The 17864-nt window shown below is 37.3% G+C and overlaps 1 protein-coding gene and 1 long non-coding RNA gene across 3 annotated transcripts in view; both read right to left on the minus strand.

The window, feature by feature from the left end:
- The window catches only part of GALNTL6 (polypeptide N-acetylgalactosaminyltransferase like 6), a 1186276-nt gene that overhangs the window by 758767 nt on the left and 409645 nt on the right, over positions 1 to 17864 (minus strand). The gene's annotated exons all lie outside the window — the stretch shown is intronic.
- Positions 12125 to 13154, minus strand: LOC107181072. 2 transcript variants are annotated; one of them, XR_006216689.1, is made up of 3 exons: positions 13020 to 13154; positions 12802 to 12892; positions 12125 to 12378 (listed from the first exon to the last, which is right to left on the minus strand). It is a non-coding gene; the product is annotated as an uncharacterized LOC107181072 (long non-coding RNA). The 2 variants fall into 2 exon arrangements; XR_001511862.2 differs by having other exon boundaries at positions 13007 to 13154.

The following is a 17864-nucleotide window of genomic DNA, read 5'->3' on the forward strand; positions in this document are numbered from 1 at the left end:
CTAAAAACTCTTTGTACAGAAGATTGCTTAATCTTTATGATAATCTTTCGTTGTAAACCTGCATTTTTCTGCCAATTAAAGTAATGCCCGGAGAACTAAAATAACTTGAATTAAACCACAGTAGTAAAGTCAGGACTTGGCCCAGTCTCTTCAGACCAAAATTGTGGTCTTAACAACTATTAATACTGTCTCTCATCTAAATTTCTGCTAAAGTATGATACATGGTTATACTTTTTGTTGAAATTATCACTTACTCAACAACTATAGTCACAACATATGTTTTTTGCTTTGGTAAAACCCAATATGTTCCAATGTCAACTTGAAAATTATATTTGTGTACAGTGCTGAAACTACTTCTTTTTTTGGTGTTTATTTTTGGTAACAAGAAACAAATGTTTTGAATGAAGTTTATTTTCACAATCTTAATACTCAACTTAATGTAAAATAAATGTTTTCATGTTCACATACCATTTTTTCTTTTACTTGGTTTACTTTTTGAAATAAATAATACATCTATAGAATGGAGAGAAAAAAATTTCAAGTTTCAGTTTATATAAAACAAAAGATGAATAATTTCAGTGAGGACATCTTATTATAAGAGGCTTTCCAAAGCAAATAAAATGTCTATTTCTTAGTTTGAAACAGTATAACTTATAACTACTGTACTTATGAAAAATTATCTCAGTTCATCTTTATAGGTTCTAAAGGGTACACTTGTTTGAAAGGATGAAAATGGAGCTTCACATTAAAAAAGTCCTTAAAATCAGAAGAAAGATTTGCCAAGATGACTATCATCTACATATTTAAACCAATTTGCTACAAGAGTGATGATTTCAAGAAAATGAAAATAAAGAGGAATAAACATATAAGGATGATGACGAGTTTATGTAAAATATTAAGGATAATAAGGATAAATTTTAAAAGGGGGTGACAAGAAAGAAAAGTTATGGAAAAATTAATAGAAAAGAACATAATAAAAATGGAAGAAAATAGGAAAAAACAATTTTGGAAAAAAAAATTCAGGCTTATAATAGCAAACATTAGAAAAAAAAGTCATGCATTTTTCCTAATTGATATTGATTTCATAATTGGAAATTTTACCAAAACTCAGCTAGGAATCAGAACTTTTAAATAATCAAATAACTTTAAAATACAAAACTCATATGTTATCTCAAACTTTCATTTACAATAACAAATATTGAACAGTAATGAAAATCTCTTACAGTGATTTAGAAAATACCAATTTATAAACAACACTTTTGGATTAAAACAGATAATTTTAAAATAAGTTTGGGCATAAAACATAGAGATATTCTTGTGTAAACTCTAAATATGCAAAAGTCTCTCTGGTTACCTATTGGTTCACAAACGGGTCCTGAACATGGAGGACAAGGAGAGACAAAGGAAAGAGGCAGGCCACTCCAGTTTGTTAGGAGACAGAGGTACTAAGCAAGGGAACTTACATACAAGGCTTGTCTTGGGCGCCAAAAGACAAATAGGTCCTTGCTCAATCCACCAGAACTTTCAGTTTATATAGAGGCCTTAACTGGGCTTAGTTACATACACAGTCCAATAGTATAAACAACACCTTATTCTCTCAAGGCTATTTATGAAAACAGCTCTAAGTGTGGGACTAGTAGGTAGAATGTACGTTCCAAGGACAAGGGAGGGGTGAGGTGCTTCGATTGCCCAGGTCCCCTTTTCTAGTCAGCCAGTGGTCATGTCCTCATGTTGACCTCCTCCAACACTTCACCCATCTTGACCAGCTCTTACAATCTAACACATTCCCCCTCTTCTCCAATGTGCCCAACGCAGTCAGCAAGAGTTTTATTACCATGGAAGTAGCTCATTTGGTGGGTATCTGGCTGCATTTGAGGCAGAGGTCACAGTGACAATATGGGCACATACAAGTAAAAACACAGGTTATGATAATGATTTCCAAAATAAGTAACATTTTTTTTTTCCCACTAAGAGCCCCATGATCACAACCATTGATTTACTAAGTCCTCCAGGCTGGGGGTTAGATTACTCTGGATGTTTACTTGTATCTTCATGTGATTTAATAAAGATAGGTTAGCAGACTCATCAGGTGTAAACACACAACATTGTGTTTGGATAATGACACAGGCACTTCCTTGAAAGGCAGTAATAATGTCCAAGGCCATACTATTTTGGAGGACAGTTTCCTTTAAGGCTTGCTGGGTGAGGTTGGTAAGAACTATGTGTGCTACAATGTCCTTCAGGCCAATGGAGGAAACAAAGAGGGGAGTCAAATGACTATACCACTGGAAAACAGAACATGCCTACCTGGCCTTGGAAAAAGAGAGGTTGGAAGCTTTTAGGAACTTGACTTGTTGTTTTCATAGTCCATTATTCTTTTCTACCAACCCTGCTGTTTTGGGGTTATAAAGGGAAATAAATATTTAATGCTGTGTTCTTTTACTCAGTCTTGCACATCACAACCTTTGAAATGTAATTTTCAATCACTATCTACTCAATGAAGGCATCCATCCATGATACTCAGATTCTCTAATCTTCTAATAGTGGTAGCCTGGTCTGCACAGTGAGAGTAGGAAGCTAGGGTTAAGGCAGAGGCAGTGTCCACACAAACTAAGGTATATTTAGAAACCTCACTTGGAAGGAGGAGGCCAATATAGTCTACTTGATAATATCTCACTGTTCGGGAATGATTTTGTTTGGGAAGTCTGCCCCAGACCCCTTTGGCAGTTGCCTTGGGCATTATTTAGTACATACAGAACATGCTGTTACTGCATTAAACAAGTCACTTATTCAAAGGCCAATACATCATCTTTGGCAATATACCATCCCACCCAGGCACTATGGTGGTCGCTCTTTCTATGCAACCAATCTGCTGTATCTACTGAAGAATCAGTTTACGGCTCATACCTAAGCTAGGGAATCAACTTGTTGATTGCCAGGGAGTGTCAGGACCTCTATGAACCAGACTTGGAAGACAGTGAGGTCTGCCTCAGGCTGTTGCAGGTAAACCCAAATGTGTTTCCACATATCCTGACCCCACAAGGCACATTCACAATCATTCACCCCTCAGCTTCCCATTGCCCATGCTAAAGGGTTAATCCTTTTAGAACTACCCAACTGTCAGTGCAAAGGGTTAAAGGCCAACCCTCATAAGTGATTCTCAGCCAAACTGCTGTGAGTTTGGCCTACTGGCTACTATAGTTCATTTCTGTGTTCATCCAGATGGTGTCAGTGTTTGGCTGAATAGCAACTGCAATCTCTGTCGACAGATTGCCCTGACTAGACCAATCACTGGGAATTTCCCTTGTTTCCTCTCTACTGGTACTAGAGGCCAACAGAGGAATAGGGGCAGGAACATTTGGAGGATCTACATCCTCTTCATAGCCTAGTACCATCTGCATTCCTAGAGAGAGTGGGCTGGTGGACAAGGTCTCCTCTGCTGTAAAAAGGCATGCCACTTAGTCAAAGTGGGAGTTTCAGCCAAGGTATAAGTGGGTCAATTAAACATATTCTCAACCCATCCTTTGATAGGAGGAAAGTTCTTACCACAATGTGTTATTCCTTTGTGAGAGGCTCTATCTGGAGGGATGCTGCTAGGAGCTATTGAGCTGGGGTGGATGGGAGGGGGATATATCAGGCTTCTATTCCTTTCCAGAGCTATGGCAAAAATCCTAGGGCACTGTCTCTTTCTGTTGTCTCTGCCACAGTGTCCAACTCACACCTTCTAGAGTCACAGATACATCTAACTCAAATTGCAGCCCTGCTTGGGAGATGCCCAGAGCTTTAATTTGCTTCACTAGTAGTTTTGCTTTCTTAAAGGGGGCTTGTTGCTCTGATGCCCAGTCCTACTTATACCCTTTATTTACCAGGCAGTTAAGAGATGGAGAAACTGGGCCAGGTGGGGAATAAATACCTTCCCAAACTGTCAAATCCCTACAAAGGCTTGTACTTCTTTCATGTTTTTAGGGATTGGATACCCTTTTCAATCACACCTTCTGGGACAACATACATTAAATCTAACCAGATGACTCCCAGAAACTTTATGGTGGTGGCTGGGCCCTGAATTTTCTGTGGGTTCACTGCCTATTTTCCCCCTTGCAGATGTTCCAACAAAATCTGCAGAGTATCCAGCTATAGAGGGAAGTCTGTACTTGTCAACATTATATCATCAATGTAATGCGCCCATTTCACTGATGTGAAAAAGGAGAACAAGAACAGAGCTTGAGCTGCCATCCCACGATATACTGTGGGTCTGTGCTGGTAGTAGCCTTGAGGAAGCACTTGAAACGTCCACTATCGCCCTTCCCACATGAAGGCAAATTGATCTTGTGATTCAACAGCCAGGTGTATACTGGAAAGAAAACATTGCTAAGTCCAGTACTGCATGATACACTCCTAGGACTGTGGCCAAAGTATCTAAGATGTGTCAATGTTGGGCACAGCCACATGGATTGGGAGCACTACCTTATTCAGTTCTCAGTAGTCCATGGTCATCAGCAATGAGCTGTTTAGCTTTTTTATTGGCCTTATCAGGCTGTTGAAAGCACTGTGGACAGGGCATAAAACAGCCACTTGGTACAATGCCTGTATAGTTTCTCTTATTTACTTATGTCCCCCAGGCAATTTATGTTGTTTGACATTTACCAATTTTCATGTGGATTGGTAGACTTACTGGTTGCCAGTTGGTGTTTTCCCTCAGCATCAGTCTGATTGCTCTAACTCAGAGGTAGAATTCACCCATAAAGGTTTTTGTGGAGTTTGACCTTATAAGATATCAATATGTTCCCTGGTAGAAGAGAGAGAAAAAAAATCTCATATCCTCAGGGCAGGGAAGTAGGTGAAGGGTAGGGAAAGCCCAATTTGCAGTGTCAAAGGGATCTTCCTGACTGCAACCACTTGCCTTCCACGACCACTCAGGGATCTAAAAAACTTCTGAGGGTTACTATGTATGAGAAAATATTCATCTCAGTATTAACCAGACCCATCACCTTTTGTTTCTGGGGGACCCATGAAAGTACACTCAACATGAGGCTACGGATGGCCTCCAACAGCCCTTGCCTGGAGGTTGTCTTGGCCTGAATCCTACACCTGGGGGATGGGGGCCACCACTCCAAATAAAAGTGTATCCCTAAGACCTCTGCTGGAGCTGGTGGAACATCAGGGGTAGTAGGTGCAAGTGGGGGCAGATCTGACTGTTGTTTATGTTTTAAGGCTTTCCACAGACTGACCAACAGTGTTGGGTTGCTGTTATGTATTTTCAGGTGGAAGTCCCAGCAGCAATGAGGTCAAACCACATTTGTTTCTGGGTTATTCTCATCAAACCTTTTATAGCTAACTAACCAGGATAGCTTTTTGGGTTTCATGTTCCCTCTCTGTCTCCAGGTCTTTCTCACAGTATTCCTGGGATTTGTCAGTTTCCCCCGATGAGTAATGGATTGCCCAATGTCATAAATGTCTTGTCCCAGGACTAGGCTCAGCATGGATATCAGTATTACATACCAAATGCTGGCAGTGGACTGGAGAATCTTGGCTTTGATTCTTGCAATGAATTTGGCCTGATTGGGGCCGACCCCATTCTTAACTCCCTAAGCGTTTGCTCTACCTCCTCTATGCCTCTATAGACTCCAGTTTCAGGGTCTCATGTGCGCAGGGAGATTGTCTCATTGGATGAAGCCTCCCTGCAGGCTAGAAAATCCAACCTATAAAGGAGTGAGCCCCTTAAACTGCCCTGAGAGCACCATGTGGACACTGCCAGAGGGTAGGGTGTGCAATGATGTTTTGCTCATTTTCTCTGTCTCCTGCCTGGTCAGAGAAATGCTATGTACCTCCCCCCTCCCCCCAGCCACACTAACCATATGTGGATACTTTCCCTTTTGCTAGACCTTGGCAACTGTATCAATAAGCTCAATGGGAGTATATTCTCTCATCAAGAACATTTTCTTAATTGGGGGCAGCCCCACTAGATGGGGTTGCTGTTGCTGTGCCTTTGCTTTCATCTGGATTACATACAGGTCAGACACATGGGGCATTTCATCCGTTTTACTGTCAATCATGACATTAGCCTCTTCTTTGCCCTCTTCCTTTCCCAAGGAAGTCCACTTCCTAGAATCCCAAGCAGGCTTTGTCAGAAGCCCTTGCTTTAATCCATGCAGTTCAGGCCCTCCTAGCTTTGTAAAATGGCACACTAAGTCCTCCAACTTATTATCCTGCTCTCCCAACTTGCCCTCCAGGCCAAAGCTAGGAGAGTTGTGGGCACTGCACGTCCTTCAAGATCCTTCATATCTTCTTCCAAATCTCTAACTCCCGATGGGCATCGGTGGCCACTGAACTGTCATGGCAGAGAATAGCTCACTGCAGCAGCCACTCTTCTTTCTGTCATATTGCTCTACAAGCAGTTCCTCAAACAATCACATCAGATGAGCCAGCATTTTCGGGCATCCCTGTGCTTGCACAGTGGTCCAAAGCCTCTAAAACACAGGCCACACCTCCTCACATAGTGGTCTATAGCCAATGCACAATTTTCCCTGCAACTGCCTCCTTCCCAAAGATCACTTATTGGGTCTCCTAGCTGGCTTGCCAATTCGCCGCATACACAGAAGGCAGAAAAGGATTGAAGGAAGACGTGAGCCCCTCCAGATTGGTAGGGGGTGTGTTTAATATGCAAGGAACTTATGTAGGAGGCTCATCTTGTGTGCTGCAAGACATGTAGGTCTCTTTACCCCACCACCAAATCTTAAAAGTTTATATGGATGCCTTAACTAGGTTCAATTCAGGATATATTCAGTCCAAATGGTCTAAACAACACTTACTCTCTTAAGGCTATGCCCTTTAAACAGCTCCTAGCGTGGGGTTGGTTCTAGAAGGACAGGGGATAGGTGAGGATCCTCCAATTGCAATGATCCAGCTTGAGGGTCAACCAGTGGTCATGTCCTCTCTATGACCCCCTCCAATCTTACCAGGGACATTTTGTTTCTCTTGTTTTGGTTCATTTGATATAAGAATTTTTAGCAACTTCTAATACAAAGCCAATTGAACAAAAGAGTTAATCGTTGCTTTCTGCAGAAACTCTATGAAAATGACAGTAAAGCATCAGATGAAGCAAGAAAGCAGCTAGTTGAATTGACGCACTTTTTGTAAATGGCTAAAAATTACTGGAAAGGAAACACTTTTTAATGCCACTGAATTTTGAAATTACTTAAAATTGGAGGCAATTTAAAATTGGAGGTATTTATGAGGGTGAGGTTAAAGGTCACAACAAAATGACTGACATTTACATGGGGCAATTAGACTCTCCTGGGTTCTCTTCCCAATTCCAACAACAAAGTGATTCCTGAGGCCCATCCACTATGCTCCCCACCCATACAGTAGTGGATTTTGAATGTGAGAAGTATGTTTTCAGGCTACTAGAAGTCATTGAAAACCAGGATGCCAAGCAGTAGTGAAAATCAAGGTTCCTTATAAGTCTGTATACCAAGCATTGTTAACCAAAGCATTCTGCTTCTACTTGGCTCCCAGAAAGCTGCCGTCCACTTTAACTCTGGAAATTGGAAACAGATATGGACACTGCTTCCAGGTATAGACACAGGCTTGTATGGGGAAGTCCTTCTCAACCCACAGATCTTTGTAGTAGTATTTTCACTACTTCACTTATGGCTATGAACAGGTAGTCAAGGATTACCAACATTTGGGAGAACTTTGGACATAAAAATGGAGGCCAAAATAAATAAAAGATATAACAAACTTGAAGGAAAGAGGCAATATAAGGCTCAGAAAAATAATCCTCCAACCTAAAAATGTAATTCCATTCCCTCAGAGAGCTTTAAGGAAAAGTTCCTTCATAGAAACAGAAATTAAAAAAAAAAAAGCATTCAGAGAATTAAAAAAAAAAGAGCTCTTAGAAAGTAAAAATGGGATAGCAAGCATAGGATAATTAAAAAAGAGTTTGGAAAATTAAGGCCAAAGGAACCCTACTCAGATTAAAAAAAAAAAAAAGACACAAGAGAGCCAGAAGCAAAGAAGGAAGGAAGATACCAAAATGGCAGCAAGCCTAGAGATCATCCAGCCCTGAATGTGCAAGGGAGTTGGAAAGTAGCCCTTGAAAGGTTCTGAAAAAATACACACACACAAAAACATCAAATAGACAAACTTACTTTTTGGCTATTTTTAAAAATGTATTGAAAGGAGAGTTATAATTCTTCTGAAGAGGGTGGAGTAAATTACTGAGATGCATAAAAAATCTAAGCAAATGAAAACTGGGACAATTAATAAGGCTTGAAGGAAAAAAGACAATGTACAAGAAAGAAAGTTCAATCATAGCATATTATTTGATTCAGATATGAATACTCTTACCTAAATATTGGCTTAACTAAAACTTGTCTTATAACTATACCAGGGGTTGAGGACAAGGGTGAAGACAGTTAAATACACATTTTATGTAATAGGAAAACAACATATAAAAGCAAAATGAAAGAAAAATCAAGTATCAGTAATACACACATGCTATCTACAAATATGGATGCATATAACAGAATAAAGATAAAAGATAGACATTGTTGCCCTGGGTTTTAAGAAATTACAGGTAGAGGGAAACAGGCTAGGGGATTGCTGGTTACCATCATAGGCTTTATATTAAGATTACATTTTAAAATTATTTGCAAATATTACTTTACAAAAATAAATCTCAAAGTTTTTTTACACATTCTTGATAGTTATCAGTACTCCAGCAAGGTATATTAGCATCATGAGAATATTTTTTGATGGTAGAGGAATCAGGTTAAAGCAGATCATCTGAAACGGTGCTTTAATAAAGGCTATCCAAGGATTTGCTACATTAATACCTCTTCTTATCTGTATCAGTGTTACTGACAGACCAGCAGCATCAGCATCACCTGGGAACTTGTTAGAACTACAATTCCCTGGTCCCAACTCATGCCTGTTAAATCAGAAACTTTGAGAGGAGACACAGAAATCTATGTTTTAACAAGTTCTCTAGGTGATTATAAGGCTTACTAAAGTTTGAGAACCACTAACTCATATGAATAGGAAAGTGATACAATTATCACATTAAGAAAACATGTCAGACTTAGTCACAAATCATGTGCCACAAACTCTTGAAGAATCTTTTTTTTTCTTTCTTTTTCTTTTCAGGGCTGATAACCAATATAAAGATTAACTGTGTTTGCGTCCTTTTCACCTGCTAGAAAGGTAGGTGAATAAACCTAAATCAGCCCCGGTACATTTGTATAAAACTACCTTGGTTCTGACAGCTTAGCCATCCAGTAAATGACCCATCAGTGTTCCGACCTTTCCTTTCACATGAGCAATCTCCAGCGCTCAGATCCATTTGCTTCTCTCCCGGGTTATATCATGTGTCCTCTCTATGACTACAGTAGTACAGATCCATTATCTATGACCTTGTAAAATAAATATAACGAGGATCGTAACTTCATGAGACGTATATTTCAGACCCATCATTCAGTCAGCCATTTATTTGTGAGCACCTTTTGTTTTTCACCTTGTAGACTTTTTATTCATTGCAATGTCACTACACTACAAATAATTAACTTGAAAATATTACCAGGGATGGAAGAGACAGAATCCATTAGGTAGAAACCATATGTAATAGAGCTGAATCCTGGAGACTACTGAAAGATAATATACTTGAGAATGGGTCATGAGAAAAAGTTTCCAAGAGTAAAACATGATTCGTAGGCAATGTGTTTACCAGATATAGCAAACTCAAGCACTTTCTGGGGTTAGAAATGTGGCACAAATGGGTGAAAAAGTAGGGTGTGCCACTCTAAGAACTGATGGATTTTTCGGCTATCTAACTACTATATTTAACTACTGAATAATCTTAAAACATGTCTCAGATAAGACCCAGATGAATAAAGTCTGCAAAACCCAGGTGAATAAAGTATCTCACCCTTTACCTCTAGAGTAATTTTACTTATAACTACAGATAGTGATGATATTGAAAATAGACACATCTGCAAATCACTATGATGAAAAGATTGTCTATATCCTAAAACCTATCTTATGTTTTATAAATCAACAAACAATAGACTTTCATTTTCACAACGAACCATAAACCTACCACTATACCTGTTCCTTAGAAGACAATATGATGTAGTAGAAGTACTCTGGATCCAGAGCCAGAAGGCATCAATTAAAATATGGTTTCAAACTATAAACAGAAAATCTACATTTCATTTAGGTCCTTCAGTTATGAAATATGTGAATTCATATATGAAATTAGGATAATAAAAATAACACCTACCTTACCCACCTTAAAAAGTTTTTAAAGTAGTAAATCAGATAAAGTATATAAAAGCCCTTGGCTTATCAAAAAATGACATAGAAATGCCAGTTATTTTTGCCATCTAGGCTCTTTTTTATAGATATCTGAGTTATTTCTATCGCCCTTCAAAAGTTATAACACAGTTGCAGGGAAAAAACTTATATACATTATACAAATACTAAATTAGGTGAGCCAAACTCTATGACAGTAGGTGTTAATAGCACATAGAGATGGGTGTGAAATCGTATATTTGGTGTGATTAAGTTTCTAAGCCGCCTAGAAGACGTTCTAAACTAATAGAACACTACCAAAAGAGCAATATCACAGATGGTATGGATGGGAAAAGGAGATAAGGAACATTTATTCTTATACAAGTTTATTCTTATGTGAGCCAGATTATGAACTGGAGTGCAGAAGTATTAAGGTCACATAATTAAGTCTTAAAGATCACATAACTAATAAGTGCTAAACTAGAATATGAGCTGTCTGCTTTTAAATCTTATGAATTACAAAAAAATAAATAAGCATGGAGACTTTTTATGACTCTCATTATTCATTTATTCAAACTTTATTGTATAAGGTCATTTAAAAATGTTAGCAAATAAAACTAGAGAGATAAAGTGAAGACCAAAAAATAATCACACCACGCACTGGGCCATAACAAGTCATTAAAGGCTCTCAAAGTGAAGGGTAATACAATAAAATGTTTTGTAAAGGTTAGTTTTGTTGTTGCTCTAACATCTTTTTCCTTCCTGAGTTGAACCCACTTATAGAACATTCAATGGGCCTGGAATCATCTACAGAGAAGGTTCTGCATTTTTATATACTCACAAAACATATTGATAAGTTAGTGTCAGAACATAAAATTATATTTTTTTAGCGGACAGAAGTCTTGTTCTTCACATTCTGTATAAATTCTCAGGTTTGATGTCAACATAATTCTAAGATACCAACAACATAAAATAAAATAAACCTTGAACTGTTATCAGTCACTGAAACCTCTGGTCTTCCTCTTGACTTTGTAAACATGATTACTGAAGCAGAGATGAGAATTCAAATGTTTGAAGCAGGAAGGGGGGGGTGTACTGAGTTCGGCTCCTATTTTTAGATCTCAAAATTTTTCAACAGAATCTGGAAATCTGAGTTCCTATATAAAATATATTAATTTTAATAAACAAATTCAAATATTTGAAAAATACATTGTGAAGGATTATGTCGTCAAATGTCTAGGCTGTGGTTACCATTCCCAAACCGAAGGCCAGGCTTTGGCCACAATCTTAATCTTGACCTTACTCATTGCCTTAGAAACTGATGGCATTATCTTTCATCTGGTGTGATACTGGCTGTGATTGCCAAGACCTTGAGCATATTAACCTATCCTCTGTATCTGTATTAGTATCTCAACTCCTGAGAGCACAGGATGATTTACTATGTATCATTTTAATGAAACTCATATAGTCACTCTACAAGGTGTCTGTGTAGATCATTATAAATAAAGACAAACACTGAGGCAAGATTGGTGAGGAGATCTGCAAAAGTGAAAATGTCAGGGAAAGAGTAAGTCCTGGTAAACGGTAACTAAATAGTGGTCTGGTTTTTATTTTGAGCATAAAAAAGACAAAACAATCGAGTGGCTTGATGCTCAGCATCCCAGATAAGACCATTTCTTCCTGATGCTAAAGTTACATTGATCACACAATTTACAGAATGAAATTGTGTCATAGAGTAATAGTCACTTTTATTACATATATGTCTGTATGGAATTTATCTGCAAAGAAATAAAAAAAGGATACTATCATACTCATGTTATAATAGCATCAACATTTTATTTTAAATAACTACATTCATGTAACAAAAGGAACATACAATTTGGTAGTTCTACTGACATCTGCTCCCTGCTCCAATCTCTCTGAAACAAGTTTTTAATGAGATTTTCATTCTTCGGTCAGTGGGAAGATCTACACATTTTTCTTTGCAAAGGCAAAGGTCACAGACCCTCACTTTATGATTTCTTGGGGCTGTTTGTGAAGAATTTCTGAAGATGCCTCCTTATTTAGATCGGACACATGTCTGGGTTGCTGAAAAAGATAGAAAAAAAAAACATTGTGTTTTAGCTTTTTTCCCCTATACTGTTACTTCATAAATTCCATTAACATTCCGACCAGAATTAATTGTCAGTAAACTGAAGTTTCTGTTAGCAACCAGAGAGATCAGTAGCAAACTATTCTCCTATGAATACAGGACAACACTGTTAAGAGTTTATTTTAGTTAAAGAAGATTAACTGCTTGGTAAAAGCCTCCCTGTAATCAAACAGGGGTAAGAACTCAGCAGTAGCCATAATCCAGCTCACATACTATATTTCTGTTTAAGCATATGAGGTAGAATAGTTGCGTTAGTGACCCTCAAAATTACTGTAATTTTTACTTTTCCCATCACAACAGAAATATGTTAACTCAGCAGGAAAGCCCTCCTTATCCCTGATTGCTATGCAGCAGCGTACCTTGGAGAAATATTCAGGAGATCAGCATCTTACAAAAATGACAAATTTTCTGAGATTTTTTTCCCATCTCAAAGTATTCTCTTTGTGATTCCTAAGGGGAAAGATAAAAACAATAAAGAAAACTTAGTATAGAAGTGGACACCATTTCTGTGAAAATTTAAAAGCAAAGAAAGATCATGTCAAAAAAAAAACATATTATATTAACCTTCAAGAATCACCTGGCCCCCTGGTGAAGGAGAATCCATACACTTGGCAGTTTTCTGGGGGTATAAAGCCTGGGTTTCATGACCCCCTGAACTTTTCTTCAGAAGGACATCATATGGTGCCTCTAGATAGATTTCCACCCTATCAATTCTTCAAGGAAAAAACATAGCATCCTCAGTTGTTCTCCAGAATCAATATTATCTTAAACTGTGACTCTATTTTCTTATTAATCTGAGCTCACTGTGCTATGTCTAAAGGGAAACATATAACACAGAAAGATGAAATGAGGATTAGAGAGAAAAAGCGAAGATCTTTTGTCATGATAAGTATGATAGTGACAAGAAACCAAAATAGTGTCAATTCTTTCTCCAAGTTTTATGTCACCCGGGTGCTTTTATGTAAGTACTAACAAAATAAACACCAGCAGAGCACTATGCCCAGAATTACAACTGAGGATACAGAATTAGTTCATAATTAAGAAATAATTAGGCTATAGCATGACTCAGTCATCGATTTCAAACTCCTAAAATGTCTCTGTATAAACATATGCTGAATTCAGGTATTATTATCATTTTCATAATAATTAAAGTCATCAATGCATCAAACCATATGCATGCAAACATAGCTAAGACCTCAGCATTACCTTCAGTGAGGTCTTTTCTACTTTTAGTATTGTTGGAATTTGAAAAGCCTTTCACAGTGACAATTTAAAATTTTTATCTGAAATATTATTTGCCCTAAATGGTGAAGGCAATTGTAATATGCAAACTTCATGCTTGAAAGGCTCAAATATGTTTTTTGGTCTGTCTTAATAGCTGAGTTGATGTTTTAAGTTAATTCAATCTTCAGGAAAATTTAGTAAAAAGGTAACACATCATTGTGCAACCAAAAATATAACAAATTTATTTTCAGTTGTATCATAATCTAACAAGTAAATTATATAAAATGGATCATTGGTAAATCACATTTATTGTTTAGAGATAGTAGAGGATATTTTTCCATGTTCCCCTTCCACTGTCAATATTTTAATACTAGTGTAGTTTTATTCAATCTACCATTTAGCTGGTCAGTCAACAGGCATTTAGTGAATGCCTACTGTAGCACTAGAATATAACTGTCAGCAGACAAAATTGTAGAGTTCAGAGACCTTATATTCTAGTAGGAGGAGGCATCCATTGAACCAATATTAATTGAACATCTACTACGTGCTTGGTACTGTTCTAGGTATTTGAGATTTATTAGCAACTAATGCAGAGAAAGCTTCAGGTTCTTGAGAAGCTTACATACTAGGAAGGTAACATTTAAAAAAATATAAACAAGTAACTTTATAATATCACTTCCAATGAAGTCTTTTATACTTTATTAATTTAAGTATTGTGGGGGGAAGGTAAGGGACAGAGATGAGTTGGAAGATAAGGGACAGAGATGAGTTGAGTTTGGGACACTGAATTTAAGATGCCTAAAACCTAGAAAAAGGATGCTTGGTAATAGTTGGATTTACTGGTCAAAGGAACAAGAATACTTTTCCCAATGGAAAATTTCACTGTAAAAATCATTAAAGTATTTTATCTAAATATAAAGACCTGTTCTTATATGGGTGGGCAAATACCTTTTCACAGGAAATTGTCAATGCTTTTGAGTATCCAAACCGGGTTGCTTTTATAGTACTGGTTATGGAGACTAAGTATAATTTGTCTGCAGTGTTTGGGGGAAGAATGGAATCCCTACTTCTTTAAATACCAAAGCATAAAATGTCAGGACTTGACAAGTAGAAGAGAAAGCACTTAAAATCTAAATCTTAAAAGGGTCTTGGATCATGACTTTCACACCTAATTATTTCAAATACCAGCAAAGATGTTTTCCAAGCTCTTAATTTAGAGCATCCTATTCAACAAATTGTATACATGAAAGACAATAGATCATTGTGTTTTCCTGGTATCTACACTGTACTCTGAAAATAATTTACTTACGGGAAAGCAACTTTGATTGTTGAAGCCTACAGTCAAAAGTTTTTAAAAATTACAACTAAATTTGAAACACACTACTTTATAGGACACAGATAGGAGATTGGATAGCTTATTATTAAATGCAGAAAAAAAAGATTTATCTTCATTTAGTCATGGAACAAACAAAGCTTTGCATTATATTTATCATTTCATGTTAACGGTGTCAAGTGTACAACAATGCAATTTATTCTACTTTACTGCCTTTGGTATTTTGAAAAGTACTAAGGAGACATTTCATATTAATAATAAGTATAGGTATCAATGAGTAAGAATACAATAAAATATTTTACCTTTATAATCAGGATTTCTCTTTTATCTCTATGCTTTAAGAACAGATGGCCAAGACATACTCGTGTAATCGGAGATACTATTTCTGATTGCAAAGTGATCTAATCTAGAAATGTGACTTTGACTAAACTCATTAGCATACATCTTTCTACCATCCCAAATATCTGAAATAGATAATTCCTGATTCTTTAGAGAGATAAAATAATTAGTTTTAAAAGCACAAATTTCAGTGTCTCACTCTCTTACTCCAAAAAATGGGAATAATAAAGCTTATCTCACACATTTGTAAGGTGAGGATAAGATTTACTTGGAAAATATCCATTATAGTCCTTAGCACACAGTAAATAAATAGCACATGTACATAAATACATGTATACTTATTCAACTGATTGAGAATTTAACTATATTTTCAATTTTAATATAAAAATCATAGAGTTTTGGGCTAATATTTTATCAAATACAGTAAAACTTTTTATTTTGTGTAAAAATTAGTAACCTTATGTATCTAGGAAAATAGATCACTTCCATTTAAAGTTTTGAGTATTCTGGACTTCCTAAATGCTATGAACATTTTAGACCTTTAAAATTTCTCTAATAGTGGCGCCTGGGTGGCTCAGTTGGTTAAGTGTCCAACTTTGGCTCAGGTCATGATCTCACAGTTCGTGGGTTCGAGCCTCATGTCAAGACTACTTTGGATTCTGTGTCTCCCTCTCTCTCTGCCCCTCTGCCTCTCACTCTGTCTCTCTCTCTCTCTCTCTCTCTCTGTCTCTAAAAATAAATACACCTTAAAATTTTTTGTTTTAATTTCCCTAATATAACTACTCTAAAAATGAATTGTAAAAAATGAACATTAAGGATTTTTGGTTTCTACCTCAACCTATAAATAGTCTGAAAGTTGTCACCCTGTCCTTACTATAAGAATGAAGCTAAGCAAATTTTTCTTGGATCCACCGGAGAATTGAGGCTGCAAGGGAACCCATCACCCAGAAATCTAGAGAGACAGGCAAATAGAAAAAGCCACAGCCAAGATCTCTTTAGTTGGAGCAGAAGATACAGGGGCTATAAACAAGTAATAATTAGATAATTTTGATGAATTGATGAAATTAACTATAGAGTAGCATGAGCATTATAAATACTTGGACTTCAAGTCCCTGGCTTTAGGAATCCCCATCCTTTCCTAGGTTTTACCTCCAGGAGAGAAGGTACCAACCATGTCATTATGGTAAAAAGCTAAGAAAGACCCTCTAATAGTTGCTGGAAGAGAGGAAAAGCAACATCTGTAAAATGTGCCTAGAGTGTTTTCCGTAACAAATACCTACTCTCCAGGGAAAAAGAAAGACTACCAGAGACTTATTCACCTTGAGGAAAAGCCATTTCCCTCTGGATTCCAGTCTACTCTAATGTTCTTGTATCATGTAAGAGGAAGCTAAGAAAGCTTCGTGAAGGTTATATTCCGGGGAAAGGCCCACTAAAAGACTGGGATTTAATTGTAAAGTTACAGGACATTTGCTTTCCCCCATCCCTTACTATGATGCCAACAGGGCTCACGTGTAAAAATTGTGGATGATAGCTGAAAGACAAAGGTTCTACCTAAACAGCAGTTTTCTTAGAGAAGCCCAAAACAGAGGGGAGACCAAAACAGGGAACCTAGAGGAAATTGAAGTTTCTGGCATATGCAGCTACAACAACATTAAATACAGTCCAATTCCTAGCCACACAAACACAAAACCTAATAGTAGAAACTTACTTTTATCTCAGGTACTATTATCTTATACATTATGTCAGCCTTTCAACAAAAAAATTAAAAGGTATGCTGAAAGGTTAAAGAAAAGCAGCTGTCTAAAGAGGCAAAGCAAGCATCAGAACCATTTTCAGATTTAACATAGATTTTTGAATTATCAGAAAGTGAATTTAAAATAACGAACATCTTAAGAGTTCTAATGGAAAAAGCAGACAATATGTCAGGACACATAGGAAATGTAAAATAAAGGTGGAAACTCTGGGAAAGAATCAAAGGGAAAAGCTAGAAATAAAAACATTAATAGAAGGTGCCTGGGGTTCAGTCGGTTAAGAGTTCGACCCTTGATTTTGGCTCAGGTCATAATCTCACAGTTTGTGAAGTCAAGCTCTGCACTGGCCTCTGCACTAACAGTGCAAAGCCTGATTGGGATTCTCTCTCTCCCTCTCTCTCTCTGCCCCTCCCCCGTTTGCACAGACACAAACACACACAGACACACAAACACACACACACATTCTCTCTCCCTCTCTCTGCCCCTCCCCCACTTGCACACACACACACACACACACACACACACACACACACACATTCTCTCTCTGCCCCTCCCCTATTGGCGCGCACACACACACACGTGCACACACACACACACACACACACACACTCTCACTCTCTCTCTCTCAAAATAAATAAAAAAACATTAATAGAAATTAAGAATGTCTTTGAACCTCATGAATAGAATGGACATAGTCAAGAAAAGAATCAGTGGGCTTAAAGCTATATGGGGACTTCCACAACTGATATTCAAAGATGAAAATTAATGAGAAAAA

The sequence above is a fragment of the Panthera tigris genome, chromosome B1 (genome assembly GCF_018350195.1).
Source record: "Panthera tigris isolate Pti1 chromosome B1, P.tigris_Pti1_mat1.1, whole genome shotgun sequence".
NCBI classification, from domain to species: Eukaryota; Metazoa; Chordata; class Mammalia; order Carnivora; family Felidae; genus Panthera; species Panthera tigris.